The sequence below is a fragment of the Corvus kubaryi genome, unplaced genomic scaffold, assembly GCF_017639235.1.
Source record: "Corvus kubaryi isolate FWS band 111438036 unplaced genomic scaffold, C.kubaryi_AGA036_p1.0 split3-73, whole genome shotgun sequence".
Lineage (NCBI taxonomy): Eukaryota > Metazoa > Chordata > Aves > Passeriformes > Corvidae > Corvus > Corvus kubaryi.
The window spans coordinates 17,225,981-17,241,990 of NW_024582091.1; the positions used below are offsets into that span (position 1 = coordinate 17,225,981).

At 42.8% G+C, this 16,010-nt stretch overlaps 1 long non-coding RNA gene across 1 annotated transcript; it reads left to right on the forward strand.

Moving 5' to 3' along the window:
* Positions 1-1,167: 1,167 nt before the first annotated feature.
* LOC121659320 lies at positions 1,168-15,233 on the forward strand. Its single transcript, XR_006014279.1, has 4 exons — positions 1,168-1,412; positions 8,091-8,205; positions 11,403-11,494; positions 15,017-15,233. It is a non-coding gene; the product is annotated as an uncharacterized LOC121659320 (long non-coding RNA).
* Positions 15,234-16,010: the final 777 nt, after the last annotated feature.

Sequence of the window (16,010 nt, forward strand, 5' to 3'; positions counted from 1 at the left end):
ACATGGACAGATTTACTAAAGGATATATGAGCTGGCTTCTGGCTGTGCTCCTCCTCATGCTCCCAGGGGACACTCCATCCAGTGGGACAGTGTCAACGCATTTGGTGAGAGATGGGCTGTGCCTTCTCCTGCTGGTGGACACACTAAGCAGGACACTGACAGCCAGGCTGCTGATAAAATCACTCAGTAAACGCTCTCAATAGACTAAACCTGTAGAAGAAATCTTCCCACAAGACAGCAAAAAGAAAGAGGGAGGTCAGTGTGACCCCGTGCCTGTGGCCTAGCTGCCTGTCTCCTGCTCCTGTCCTCCATCTGCAGCCACCTGACATGGAGGGGACACACTCCTGCCTCTCCTCTTGGCTGTCTGCTGGCCTTGCTTCCAGGGCAGCCTTCCCCTGACCCTTCTCAGGGCTTCACCAGCGACCCCAACTTCCCTGCTCCTGTCACCCCAGCTCTCCTCAGACCTCCAGACTGCCAGCTCCTAACTGCTCACAGTGCTCCTGGCGTTTCTTTATTCCCCTCTCAACCTACTCCCCAGCTGTGTTTTTCTCTTTCCAGTTGTGTGGACATCAGAAATATTAGGGTGCTGCTGAGTTTTCCCAGTTTTCCCAGTGCATGTTCCTCTTCTGTTTCATCTGTCTTTGCACTAGCTGGTCTCTCCACCTTCACTGAGACCTAGACCAGGAATTTCAGCTCCTGCTTTGGCCCAAGCTTCTCTCTTCCCCTATGGCACTTCCTGCTGTCCCTTTCTGCACAGCTCAGCAGGTTTTGCTAAGAAAACCAGTGAGCTCTGCTGTGACCTACCATCTCTCCTGTTTGACGCACTCTTCCCTTTACACAAGCACAGCTTTGACTAACACAGGTGCTGTGGGGATTACAACCTCTCCTGCTGTCAAGGTCAGACACAAGAGCTCTGCTACAAAGCTTCAGTGGCCGAGGAACAGGGCCTGAGCAGGGGTATGTCATAGTCTGTATGGTTAATTAGCAGGGTCTTGACACACCAGAACTCTCTCCTCAGTGCTGAGGTGTACTCCAGGAGTACTTCTAGCAGACTGCAACAGCTGGACAGGGTTACCTGGGTGCTGTGAGAGGGTGGGTATTGGACTCTGAAAGTAGTCTCAGGCACTTTTTATTTACTAAGGTAGATGTAATCAGCCTGATCAAAGCTGTTATGATGAATCAGCCAGAAGATGAAACAATTCCTCACTGAATAGCTCTCTGCTCCTTTCCTCTAAGCAAACAAGGGCTGTACTGGCAAGGCTGTGCACCTTCCATGAGACCAGCCCTTCCCTGACATGCCTATCGAAAAGGTGTCACACATTTGGGGAAGTACTGAGAGAAACTCACGCCAGAAAGACCCACCAAGGAGCTTCAGACTCTTCATTCTTTCTTCGGAGATTCACAGGTCCCAGGTAACTGTGAGGTGAGAGGAGGATCACCTCATACCTACTCTGCTTCTGACATGGCTCCTCTGGCCAGTCTCAGGGTGTGGATGTGCCCTGGATGGCTGCTCCTCTTTGCTTGCTCTGTATGCACCTACAAAAGCAAATCCAAGGACAAGAGCACTAAGGGGGATGCTTTCTTCAGTGTGAGGACAGATAGTATTATACACAGAACTGCTGTGTTAAAACAATTCAGGCAACAGCACTGGGGAAGACTTAGAGAGCTCATGTGCTGCAAAAGCCCAAGGGAGTTTTTTCTTATGTGCATACCTTATATTGTAAAGTATGAAATATTGTACCTAATGAGTCCCATTTACCTGAGATGTTAATACATCCACATCCTGTGCCACTTTATCTTTTGACATTTTAAAGCTTCCTTTATTTTAATGGAAGCCATAATTTTCTTGAGTATATTATCATGAATTCATTTAAACACCTAAAAGCTCAGCTATACTTTAATTGTGACATAGATATTGGCAATATGAAATCTGCTTTTGCAATGCAAATGCATGTCTATTAGCAGAATATTGTAAATTTGATTTGGAGTCTGGAGCAGCAGCTGTTTATTCAGCTCACAGGTTTCTTGCGGTTTGTGGTTTCTTGTGGTTTAAACATTTGCAGGGTGTAGACACTAACGAGAGCACTGAATTGTTTATGGTGATCTTTGAAGCAGAATTGCAGATTTGTTATGAATTTTTGCCAGGCCAGCAGAAACATATTAACCTCTCCTTATGCAAAGTCCCACATGCAGAGTAACCTCTCTAATCCAGCACTTCGGGACCATGACATCATGCAGGTCAGCGAGAGTTTACGCTGCTACCGTATGGCAGCTGGTCACGTCCTTTCTTCAGATCTCTTATCTGGAGGATGGGCTTTTCCCCAGAACACACCATTCTGGCATTAAGCAAAAAAACCCAACAAACAAACAATTCCTCAATATTTTAAAGTGCTCACAGCAGAAGCTCATGTATGGGCACTGGATAAGGCAGCAGGTTAGTGGTCATCTCAGCAACTTGTGAACTAGCTTTGTAAAGCCAGCTCTGCACTGGGAGTGCATGAAGGGATCCTCCTCACAGGAAGCATGTAATTGTTGAAACAATATTGTGGAGGAATGGGAAAATTATTCTCGCAAGCCTTTTCTGCCTAGTTCTTCACGTTATGCCTTCTTCCTTTAAGTACATGGCAAAAGGGAGCCCTCTAGAGTAAGTGTTGTATGGGAAGATCTCGGTTTTCAAGACGCTTTGCAGTCGGTTTCATTGTGTACTTCAGCAGCTATGAAGGTTCGTGGAACGTGGTGATTTATGCTGCAACCTCCAGCTCAAGGGAAGCACAAACTGCTCACACAGGCTCAGGACATTTTGCCAGCGGAAAGATCTCATCAGCTATGCCCTGTTTCTCTAAGCACCCTTCAAAGACAGGCTGGAAGGGTTGGGAGATCTTTGTAATAGCTCAGACTGGCCGTTCTCATGCTCCCTAAAATGAAAGGGTAAATTAATGCTAGGGAGCAGACACCCCTCTTACCATGCTAACTTTCACTTTTTGCACTTCTATGAGTCTTTCACAGCTGCTGAAGTCCCATGTAAATGCAATGCTTCTCCTTTTCCCATTGTTATCCACCATCATGCATAGATCCCAGGCTCACTTACCCACGTGCTTCCAGTACTGCCAGCCATCATGTCCTATTTATTTCCTTTTTCTGTAATGACCATGTCTTTTCCTCCCCCTGCTCTCAGATTCCTCCAATAAACCAGCAAACCCAAGCTGGTCATCCTGTGTTGGCTGGAGTGGGGGTGAGGAGCAGAAGGGTGGGAAGAGAAGAATCAGTGCAGGGAGATAAAAAAGGATGAAGGGACAGCTAGAAGGAGCAGGATTGAAAAATGAAAGTAGAACTTTGTCCCTAGCAAGTCAAGTGGCTTCTGGCTTATGTATTGTCTCTTCCTTGCTGTTGACTGAATGCCAGACTCAGACCTGCTCTGTTCCTGTGACAGCAGCCCCAAGGAAAGGAGGGTGCAACAAGACCCTCACTGGTGAGTAGGATGAAGATCCTTCAAAGGGGACTGGCAGACCTTGGCCAGCTACAGCCCTCCTGAGCTGCCTCACCATCGCACCCACCCCAGAGGCAGCGCATCTGATGGGCCCCGCAGCCTCCTGACGTCTCCTCAGTACAGAATTACTGTTGTGCCAAGGCTGACAATACTCCCTCCATTCCCCCTGCCATTTTGGCTAAAGCACAGAGCAGTAGCTCAGGTAAATTACAGGCCTGCACCAAAAATTACTGGGTGTAACTCCCTGGCCTGAGTTGAAAGAATGATAGACCTGGGGATTGCAGAGCTTCCTTGTGAGCCTGGGAAACCATGAATTGCCTTGTGGAGCCTGTGGCTTTACACAGTATTGCAAAGTTGTCTTTTTTCCAGTCCCTTCTGTTTACCACCCCAGTGGCAGTGCTTTCACCATCTCAGGCAGCTGCATAGCTAAAGGGTTACACATCTGTATATTCTCTGGTCTTTCTTTCTAACCCAGAAAGACCATAAAGAGTAAGAAATTGTTGCTCAGAAATTGCTGTCAGGAAGGCAGTGTAATGCATTTTGATTTTAACGGGATTTCCCATTTCTTCTTTTTCAACTGTCACATCAAAGTAACAGAAACAAGCAATTTTTCCTTGGGTGCCAGCTTGTGGTAGCTTTTCCATCATGTGTGGCAGCTTGGCCTTAGGCTTTCACCAGGACTGAGTTTTCTGCACAGTGCCTGACTTCAGACAATGAAATATGTGAGAGAGTGAAGTTGTTTGGGTGAGAAAGACACCACAACTTTTGTTATTGCCATCCTTTTTAATATTGGACTAGAACAACAGTAACAACAGCAAAATTAATTTCCATTTCTTTCCTAATCAGATGCCACAGCAGAATCAGAGATAGCTATGTGAAAGCTTCCTCTCAGACTTCACTGCTGACCTGGAGTGGGCTTTAGATTTCAATGTTCTAATTCCTCTAAAATTTTTATCCAGTTTTGAACTGGCTTAACTTGGGAGACACCCCTGTGCCAATGTGCCCCTCTGCTCTCTGCTGGGGTGTGTGGTGGGTGCTGCGGGCTAAGCCCATTGTGCTTCTCCCTCTGCAGGGATGCATCTTCTATCATTCCTCACTCTCCCATCTGACTGAATTTCTGAGCTGCATCCCGGTAAACACACAAACACAAAGGGACTTCAGGCATGGGAGCATGGCTCACAGGAGCTGGAAGTGCTCCACTGGAACAGCTTCTAATGAGATCCATCTGTAAGAGAAGGCAAAGGGAGCGCTAATTGGCAGGGCAAAACATTTTCAGGAGTTGTCATCTGGCACAGTGCCCTTACCTTCCCCTGATGGGAACAGCCTGTCTTCATCAGAGAGGCATGAAGGCTTCGTCTTGAGTCACCAATGGCATCAGTCTCCAAAAATACCTTCCTGCTTCTGGCACGGACCTGGTTATTAGGTCAAGCATATTCAATACCCAGTAACTAATACAGGATTTTGGCTGTGACAGATGCCGATTGCAAAAGGCTTCACCTGATGAAGAATTGCTCAATTAGTTAATGAGTTGCTCTGAAGGAATAGAGAATGGCAAAAGACCAGATTTTGAGGTATTGGCTGCTACTTCAAGAGTGAGAAAAATCAGAGTATAAAATGGTGCACACAGACAAGTTACACAGTGTTTCCAACCAGTGTCCTTGTCTCTGGACCAGAATGGGAGGATCAGGTATGACTGTCTTTTCTTTCAAAAAGGTCTTTCCATCACAGAAAGCTCAATGTTCCCAACACTTATGGTCCTTTTTACCCAAATACTTTTTCTCTGGAAGAAAATACATTAAAAGGGATTTGGCAAAAACACCTCCAAGAACAACCAAACACACCAGCAAGCAGAAACTTTGGGACCTCCTTCAGGACAACATTTCTACTGCATCTTAAATTTGTGAGGCTTGTTTCCCATGGCAATGGGGTGGCACTCTAATGCCTAGCTAGCTTGGTAGGGATGATGACACTTGCAAATTAGCACAAACCACTGTATTAAAAAAATTGGTTTGTCAGATGCTCATACAGATGTTGTAGCTCCAGAGCATTTAAAGAGGCAAAGTGCAACTCAACAGCTCCAAATTGGCTTTTAGAGGAGGAAACGCTGTGCTTAAGGTTCGCCAAGAAAAGCAGCATAAGCAACTCTTCTGAAAAAGCAACGCTGCTACGCCTTGTGATATTTTAGCCTCCTGTGGTGCCAGATGCAGCTAGTGTTTTACTATTTCTTTCTTCAAATAGCAGTGCTCAGGGGGGATAAACTTTACTTAACCTAATTAATTTTAATCACAGCTTTCAAATCTCATACTGTGCAAAGAATTACAAATTGGAATATATTAATAGAAGCCGTGGTTTATGCTGCAAGTTAATCGGGAAGGGTGCATTTACATTTTCTGCATGAGTTTGCAATTACCATTAAAATAAAATTCAGTTATGTCCTTTTAAATTACCAAAATGTGAAGAACAGATTGAGCTGGTCCCATTTGTTGTAGAAAATTACTTGAAAATGGACTAGATTTCGAAAAATTAAATGATTCTTAGTGAGTAAGAGGTTCTAGAAAACATTTTCCAGTAGTCTAGAGTTAAAGTGCTTCCAGGCAATATGGTTTAAACAATCTTTCTTTAAAAATAATAGATTGACTAATGTTTCCTACGTGCTTCAGTATAGGTTCATGGAAGGAACAAAGAGAATTCTTCCACGAAGCCTTGGCTATATCTTCCTTTTGGAGTAAACCAGAGAAACATCTCAGCTGACCACATGCAAAATCTAACTCCAAAATAGCACAGCACTGAGCACCAGTTTAGGAAATTTTCTTCCCAGGGGGGAAGTTCCTTTTCATGTTATGAAAAAGGGGTGGGTTGTGACTAAAAATATCCTCAAATACTAAATTAAGTAAGCAGCTCTGGGTTATCATTACAGACATAAAACTCCTCTATATGTCTTTGAAATTGTAATTCTGGTAGGACCAGGCAAAAAAATTTTACATACATCCAATGATTTAAGAGCCTTTGTCCCATTTAAAAAGAATAAATGTATGCACTTGGACGATTGATCCCTCTGGCCACTGATGGCGATTGGGGCCCATTCCCAGTGCCTGGCTGTGGGATCACTGGACCACTTTCAGCAATTCCCACTCTTGTATCTGGAAAGTTAGGTGACAAATTTCTGTGGTCTGTGTCACCCCAAGTCCAGGGGCACCAATGACCACAGAAGAAGTAATAATAATGTGGCCCTGGCTTGCTGATACATTTGCCAAAAGACCTGATTTTTTTTTATGGGACTGTTATTCCAGATAAAAATGGTTTGGCCAATGGCACTCATCTTCAAAAGCAACTTGATCTTTTAGGAATGCAAGTCCCAATGGCTTCAGTGAAATGTAGGTTTCAGGGTGCCAAACACTCTGTTGAGCATGGAGGCCAGATCCCCACGGCATCTGGTTCTTTGAGAAAGTTTTGTCTCATTAGAAGTGGTCTCATTTGCTAGAAAAGTTTAATTGCTCTGACAGGAACATTGTGCTGAAGAATGTAGAGTGGTGCAGTCTGACAGTGTGCAAAATTGGTTTTAATATAAAGCTTTACATCATAGTTCAATGATGTTCAAGAGAATACAGCAGTGTTTGCATTTATTTTCTGGCATAAACTTGCTGCAATTTTTTTTTTTTTTTAATTCAAAATCATGTAAAGCAAGCAGTGCAGACTCTAGAGGGAAAACCATGGTGTCATCGTGGTTTGTACAGACACAGAAACAGTTTAATCTTTTGTATAGAAAAAAGGTCAAAAATTCACGCCTTTGAGGAAAACACAAGCAGATGTATCTATTATAGATGATAACCTTTAGCTAAGTTGTAAGCTCCAAGCTTATTAAATAATTGATGTTACATCAGAACTTCAGGAAAGCCTTGTTTAACATGCTGAGTTTAAATAGAAAGGTTTGTCATAATACTTTTTTCTAAAACATAATATAAAGAAAACACTGACACAGAGACCAACAGGATGAAACATTTTCATGTTATTAAACAGATCACTGTATCTAAAATAGATCTAAACCTCACTAAAATCTCTGGAAGAGGAAAATTAACCATGTTTTCATGGTGAAATATCACTTCAAACTTGTATTTGCAAGAGGAAGCTTGCTGAGGGTTTCTACTTTTTAAAAATGCAGCCTAAATGCTCTGTAGAGTGCTCATAACCACAGAATGATATAAGTAGCTTTAAAGGAAATGATGAGCTGATTCTTAACTGATGTAAATCACCAGAGCTCTGCTAGAGTAAATGGAAATTTATTCAATGGACAATTTTAATTTTAAATAAGATACAGATTGCAGATCCACCAAAATAGTTTCCATATACTTTCTTTAAATTGCAATGAGAAAAGGAAAATTCACTTTTCCGCCCTTCCAGTTTCCGTAGGTGACTGTAAGACTTTGTGCTCATCTGGCAGAAGGAAATGCAAAAACACACCTCATTTTTCTCTCTATCATGCTCCAGTAAATCTCTGGTAAGTTTAAAGAGGTTGCAGTGCGGCAAAAAGATAGTCAGAGGGAGCATGTAGTTAAATGCAGAGATGGTTCACCTCCAAGTGATTCATCTGCATCTTTTATGCCAGGTAACAGGATGAGAATGGTGCAAAAGCCCCACGTCTGCCTTCTAAAGAGCCCTGCCCACTGCTGAAACAGAAGCTGGACTTCAGCAAGCGCTTTTTGAACTTTCCAGGGTTAAAGGTAAGCAGCCACTACGGATATGGAGGCTTACACCAGGGCTTACGATGGAGCAGGAGAGCCCTGCACTTGTTCTTTTGCTCTTTGCCAGCTGCTGCAAATACTGCAAGCATCCTCTGATCATTTCAAAGGCTACTCTAGTGATTCATCTTTGTGACTTTGGTACTGTACTGTGGTTTGGGTTTTTTAAATGTGGAAAATTCTAAACCAAAAGAAACACACAAGGTATTTATTAAAATAAATACAGGTTAATTTCAGATACCTCTGAGATTACTGCTTCTTAATGGCTATAATCCAACTTTTTTTTGAGTTCAAGCCTGTCCAGTTGCAATCAAGGTCAGACTAGATTTTAAGTAGGCTCTTTGTAGTAGCGGCAAAGTCCGGCCTCTCCCCAAGAGCACATTTTTCCTTGCTCTTACATTATTAGCAATGTCTGATTTCAGACACAAAAAACCCCAAAACCATTTTGCACCCATTAAAGAGGTTTTGTGCATTGAACAGGCTCCATGTGACGCTCCTTCCCAACAATTCCAGACCATAAGGAGGAAACCACTGCAATTCCCATTTCCAAGCAGTAAAGCAGCTTTCAGCACCACCAGCTGACTACTTAAGTGTATTTTAATTAGCTTGAGAATGTTCCCAGGCCACTGCGTTGAAATGAAATGTGCACACAACTGAAGACTTGCTCATTGGCAATCAAATTTTTAAGTTACCAAGCCTGCCGGGTTCTCTTTGCAGAGCAGTGACATTCCTCCAGGGGCAAGGGGGGGGAAAAAAAGGCCATATTTTTGCATAATCACAGCTTTCAGTAGTACAAAATTCACTGCTCTGTGGGAAATGGCAAGACAAAAAGTCTTAGTAAGTATGAAGGCCTCAGTGCTCTGGCATGTTAATGCAAGGGAAAAAACTGCCTTGCACAAAAGAGATTATGAGGGCTATTTGGCATAATTTCTCCATCCACAGGTCGTTACTCAGGGTCTCATCACAGTTACAGAGCAGAATGCCATGGTTTGAAGGGCTCTGTGAGCAGTATAGCTCAGAAAAAGGGCTTTCTCCTGCTGCTCACCCCTCCTTCAGGAGAAGTCTCTCATCTCCAGGAAATCCAGGTTATAGCATGATGTAATTTAGCCCCTGCTGGCAGTCTCAGTATTGTTTAATTAATTTTTTCAAATTCATTGCAATTTCTTGCAGATCCAGCGTAAATGCTGCGTCTTGGCTACTGCAAAGCTGACACCGAGAAATTTTGCAGAAAAACTACTTGCACTTATGATCAGTTACATAGTGAAAAAGTACTGCTTGTGTCTACTAGTGGGCTTAATTAAAAAGGAATAGCACATTTTTCCTTTTCACTTTGCCTGAACTGAGAGGCTAATGTGTGTCCATCATATATTTATTTCTATCTATTGGCAAATAAGGTCAATGATTAGGTAGTTTAAAACTCATGTGTGCCCATATCCAGTCTTACAGAGATTACAGGTAGAGGATGATGTAGGCCTCTGTCCTCAGCTAAGCTTCAGCGAAGAATATGAGGAAATAGAACATGAAGAATACGGGAAAAAGAAAGCAGAGCTGGGCATGAAGAAGACATTGATCAAAAAATTGTCTGATCCTTTCAATCACGGATTAGGGTATAGGTGGCACAAGTGGCAGGCACGCTCCACTGGATAGGCATCAGCCTTGGCTGGCTCCCTGGCCAGGAGTCCCAAGGATGGATAACAGAACCCCAAGATGAGCACTCACAGAAATCTGCACGACACAGAGATGTCTTCCAGGAGAGGTCAGCTCTCCCAGCAAGAGATGATAAATCAGATCTTCACTGAACAGCAATGATACACTGAGAGTAAACACAGAACAGTGCCATTCCGTAGTGTGCTGGGTTCCAGCTCTACCTTCCTGAATTCCCTGTGTGCTTTGGATGATTGCAAGAAACTCTGGCATTAATATTTCATTTTTACGTTTTTCCAAGTAAAGGGAGTTTGGCCTGGTTTCTCAAGCCAAGTAGGCCACAGTTCTGTCAAAATGATTGGCCTCCAGGAAGCCCAGTGTAACTGAGCTAAGTCAAGAGACTCCCACAATTTACTGTTCCGTAGAGCCCTAAAGGTTTTCTGCAGATGTAAGTGAGACATTTGCTTATTGAATTTTGGTTTGCTCACTCATGGGCATCACAAGAAAGAATTGCATTTTTATTTACAGCTTTGCAATCACTGCTAGATTTGTAAAAGAAAGATGATGTTATATTTCATGTGTTCTAAATAGCAGAGAAGAAAGAATTTGAGCTTGGTGAGAAATTTTTTCTTCTTATGAGCACTGCATGTGGAGATAGAGCTTTAGGCACATTCTTTCCTAACTGCACAGCATTTAAATATAATTAAGTACAGTCACTTGTACCAACCAACGATCATGAACTGTATAACATAAATAGATCTCTGTTAACCTCTTCTATCAACAAAAAATGATACCTTAACTTTAAAATTGTTTTGCAGGATTTTTAACAAGTAACAATGTGTTTGGTTTAGAATATTTTACTCTGTCCTTGAACTATAAAGTTCATTGAGGCATTACCAGAAAGCTGTCTCTTAGGTTTTTTATTTCATTAACAGTTATGATCCTGAACAAGATTAGGCACAGTCAGCTAGTTTGTAGCAAGCCCAAAATTCATGGTCTTTTATTAAAGCCTTTTATATGTAGGAGACACCTTATCTCATACTGAGGTGTAAATTCATCGCCCTGCTATCCATATCCAAAAGATGTACCCGTTCATTCACTGCTATCCCACTTTCACAACAACAGCTGACCTGGTATGTAATTGGTTTATTTCCATTTGCATCAGCTTAATCAACTCAAATAGGTGAGTAATTAAAAAAATACCCAATTCTTGCTAAGTAAAAGAATTTTTCCTGGATCTAGCTTGGCTAGATCCAGGAACCTCTCCTGAACTGTGCTGCTTAACTGATAATTATTCAGTGACAGAATCACTGGAGCCCACCACGTACATTATTGGAATGACAACAGGAAGCATGAACTTATTCCCAAATACTTATTCCCTTCTGGAAGGTCAGCTGTGCTCCCTTTGGCCTTTATTTTCCTGTAATCATGGTTTTTTGGAAAGTGATTTGAAATCTTCAGGTGAGAAATGCTCTGCAAATGTTACATATCTGTAATAAAAGTAGGCCTAATGACCACTTCTTTTCCCCTTAAAGGCTTCGCATGGAGCCAGGATCACGCATGGAGATGGTTCTGCGGGACTTCGCTGGTGTTTTTACCCTATGAATAATTGCAAGATGGGATCTAGGTACCTGTTTATTGTTATAAGCCTGTGCTGAGACTTGTACATCTAAATGACAAAAATTCAATCACCAATATAAATTTCCTTATTACTTATGCTCTGTGCATTGCCAAACAAGCTTTTGCCTCCTGGTTGCTGCAATGACATTTTTTACAAGGCGCTGCTGCCTGTGAGACCAGATGACAGTGCTAATGACCCATGTCCTTGTTCTCTGCTTCCCTTCCTTACGCCTCTTGTTTCTCCACACTCAATTAAGGAAAAGGAATTGAGGTTAATATTCCCATCCTTGAAATTAAATCTACCCTTGCCCCACAGTGCAATTAATGAAAACAACTTGGACACAGAGCCTTTCATCTCTAGTTCACTGGTTTATTTAGTAGGAGTTGACAATGACTCACGCCAATAATTTGTCTGCTGAGTGGCAATCACAGAATGAATTAGAGATGTTAGCCTGGATTGTAGGCATAAACCTTGCAAAATCACTGCCACGAGTTAACAACCCTGCTGCTCTCTGAGGCGAAGAGTTGTGGTGGCTCCGAGACTCCTCTGTGTGTCACAGGTCCTCCTGCAGCCTGTCTGCAGACACACAAAGGTTACACATGGCCTGTGCTGCCCTTGATAATACTAATTATAGGGGTAATTAAATAAAAGTGGCTATTATACATTAAACATTAGCCTTGGTCCAAATAACAGGGCAAGTTATGCTATGCACTCATAGTATGAGAAGTGCTGGTCAATTATATACTTGGCTATTAAAAGATTTTAGAGTTCAGCAGCAGAAACAAAACAGATGGGTCAAAAGGAGTGTAGGTATCATTGCTGATTTTCCACACTGGAAGATGCTGATGACTGGGGAGTCCTTGTGGTATTCACAAATGCTAAAGGCATCTGAGAGTAACCTCTCCTGTATCCACCTGTGTAGCCTCACTTGTAAGGCAGAGAGACCTGTGTTCTTCACCATCCATTTCAGGACCCTGAATTAGGCTCACAGCTTGATTTACTGTGGAGGAATACGTGTCTCCCTTGCCTGTGAAGCAAGTGGGAGGAAGTGTCTTTGTGAATATTTCTACCAGCCCTCCAGCTACCTTCTCCAAGGCTGAGCTCTGGGAAAATGGTTGGTACGGGAAGAATAGCCACCAACTGAGTAGAGACAGCACCATCCCTCTACAATCTGATCCTTGTTATGAAGGAGGCTGTGTATCTTTAAGCTCACAGCAGCAGGAACATCTTTCATTCACTGCTGCCCTGATACACTGAAGTAGGCTTTCCAAACCCGAGAATCCCCCTCAGCTCTTGTAAATAAAGAGAAACTGTAGTTTTCTTTCCCACATCTCTTCAGACCAAAGCTAAAAAGATCCCCAGAGTCACAGCTTACAGTCGTGTTGAAAATTTTTGACCTCTGCTGTGCGTGAAAGAAAGGGGAGCTGGCATTAGTGTGTTATCATCGCTCACAGAACAACGATCAGATCTCAGCTGATACCATGGGGAATATCAGTCCAAGTAAATACCAGCCACTAAATCATAAATGTTCAGGAGGGCTCAAAGTGCTTAGTGTTCATCATCTAATTCTTAAGGGATTTGAATTTATGCCAAGTTAATAAGGGAACAGCATCGCCTGCAATTCATTGCTGTACTGTACAGCAATATTTTATGCAACTGACTACAATAACACTGATGTTGCATTCAATTTTTGACTAGCTCAAGGAGACAGCCACTTTTCTTCTCTTGACGTGCTCAGGCTGGACCACAGAGCAGACGATGGAGTCAATAGCATTGAGATTTGAGAAATCTGTTGTGATGATCTTGCAAAAACTTCAAAATGTAGTGTGCTGCTGTGGTGGCTTGAATACAGATGAATAAATGCCTCGCCTGAATGCTTCTGTATTTAAGGCGTATTTTAGAGCTACTGCACAGTTGTCCATTACACAGCAGGAGGGACACTGAACCAGAACATAAGAAGTCAGCACTTTTAAACTTCTTTTAAGCACACTTAAAACCATTTGGCTCATCCATCCTGCAAGCAAATAGGGCTCTTGGGACACAGCAGCACTGGCTAACAAAGGCCTGCTACAGATAATATGGTATTGCACTGCTAGCATGGACAGTTCTTTTGTTTTACCAAGTGTTTCAAAAGTAATATTTCTTAAATATTAATTAATAGATTTAATTTATTAGTTTAATTAGTATTTACTAGTATTAATTAATTAACAGGTTCAATTTATTCTATTATGTTTTCTTTGGTGGGGAGGGAATAAGAAATTGTGAGAAATGCTGTCTTGTGGTGCAAGAAGCCAACAGAAATGAAGAAGCATTAAGCAGCAAGTTACTGATCACTATATAACATTCATAAGAAACTTTGTCATTGCAGCTGCTGCTGTGATATTGATGAGACTTTCCTGTGAAATGGGGAAGAACATACCCTCTTCTTACTCTTGCATGTGCTGTTCTGCCATCAATTTGGTGTTCTCCCTGATAAAGATCTTCTGAAAATGGCTCACTTGTTATGAAATCTGCCCCCAAATAAATCAAGTAAGGGCTAAACCTCCCCAGAACCATCTTCTCTAAAATTATATTTATTACTTTCTTTAGCAACTATCTAAACTCTGTACATAGAATCACAGAATCATAGAATCACTTAAATTGGAAAAGATGTCAAAGATCAAGACCAATCATTAACCCAGCACTGCCAAATCCAACATTAAGCCATGTCCCTAAGCACCACATGCTTTTAAATACCTCCAGGGATGGGGACTCAGCCACTTCTCTGAGCAGCCTGTTCTAATGCTTGACAACCCTTTTGGTGAAGAAATTTCCAATCTAAGCCTCTCCTGGCAAAACTTGAGGGAGTTTCCTCTTATTACTTGGGAGAAGAGGCTGAACCCTACCTGGCTACACCCTCCTTTTCAGCAAGTTGTAGAGAACGATAAGGTTCTCCATGAGCCTCCTTTTCTCCAGGCTAAACAACCCCAGTTCCGTCAGCTGCTCCTCATAAGACTTGTGCTCCACACCCCCCACTGAACCTCACTGACAGAGACTAAACTTGCAGGAGCTGGATAGAGTACAGAAAAGCTGTGTGCAACTGGTTATATTTGCATATTTTCTCGCTCTGAGACTGGGCACCGGAAGGAAAAAAATCACCAAAATCTGAGTTTTCAGACAATTAAAACCAAGTTAGATTCTTAATGTTCATCACTTTTTGCACCTTTTGTGATTTACCACAATAGGATTTTATTAAAAAGAAATCAAGTTCTTTACCTGAGGTCCTGCTCCAGGAATATTTGGATAAAAAGTTCTGCTTTATGGAGGGGAAATTCAGCTGTGAAGGCCAGGTGAAGACTGAGGTTTGCCCAGGAGGTGCAGGTTACATAGTCCTAAACCCACTGAATTAAAGCAGCTGAGATGGAAAACTCAGTTTGACCTCTAGCACTTTTTGAGGGGATCACAGCAGAATACGCAAAATTATCAAAAGCCAGATACATTAAACTCCCCAGCTGCATTGTTAAGGCTTTTTCCTCTTTTTCCTTTCAGGTCTGAGAACTCAGAGCACTTAGGGAAGAAACCATGAAAGTCTTCACCACTTGTTTCACCACATGGCTCCTTTGGCAGCACACTCAGAGAAGGGCTTGTGCCAAGGCTACAGGCATACTTCCCGGATCCTGAGATGTGGGATACAGCGCACTCAATGACTCTCACCCCAATTTTTTTTTCTTCCCCCCAAAAAATAAACCAAATCCCTCCTCAGCCATCTCTTTGGGACGAGGGTTTTGGATAAGCGTAAAATCATCACTGTAAATCTCACACTTCACAGCAGTTTTGGTGTCTGCCAGAACTCAGGGACACTTGGAGCAGTGGCTAAAGGCTGCTGATGAAAAGCAGCAGCCCTGCTTCTCACCACCAGCCCTGTAACCTCAGCCATGGCACTGCGCTCTGGTGCAAAGCCCAGCTGCACTGACCAAAACGGCTCCTGGCACTGACTCCTCTTCTGAGGTCGCATCCGAGCACTTTCCTTTCAGAAGCAGTTTCTTCCCAGCAGCCCCGCAGCCCCAGGCAGCCCTCAGAGGATGAGCTGAATTGGCTGCATCTCCTACCTCATGAACAATTCCCAGCAGTGCCCAACCACTTTGCTGATGATGAAGGTCATGTAAGAAACTCGAATAAGAATCTGATTCGTACATACCAGGTTTAACTTTTTGGAGACATCTGTACAGGGACACCTCCAGTGACAGGCATAGGCAGGCTCCCCTGGGACCTTGGGGAACAAAAATGCTCACAGGAATACTTCCACAGTGGTGGCTTGGCAAATACGGATATCCCCAAATGATAGGATGATTCATTCCCTCCTTTAGCCTAATCTTTGTAACTTTGCCTGTTTTTGGAAGAGCGTCTGAGTAGTCTAAAGCACCTACTGTGTAGATACAGCAGCAAAGCTGTATGAAGGGCTCACCTCCTTTTCTTAAGCACCTTTTTGGCCACCCCTCTTTTCACACCGCAGGAGCTACCAGGTCAGTCATGTGGCTTTGCA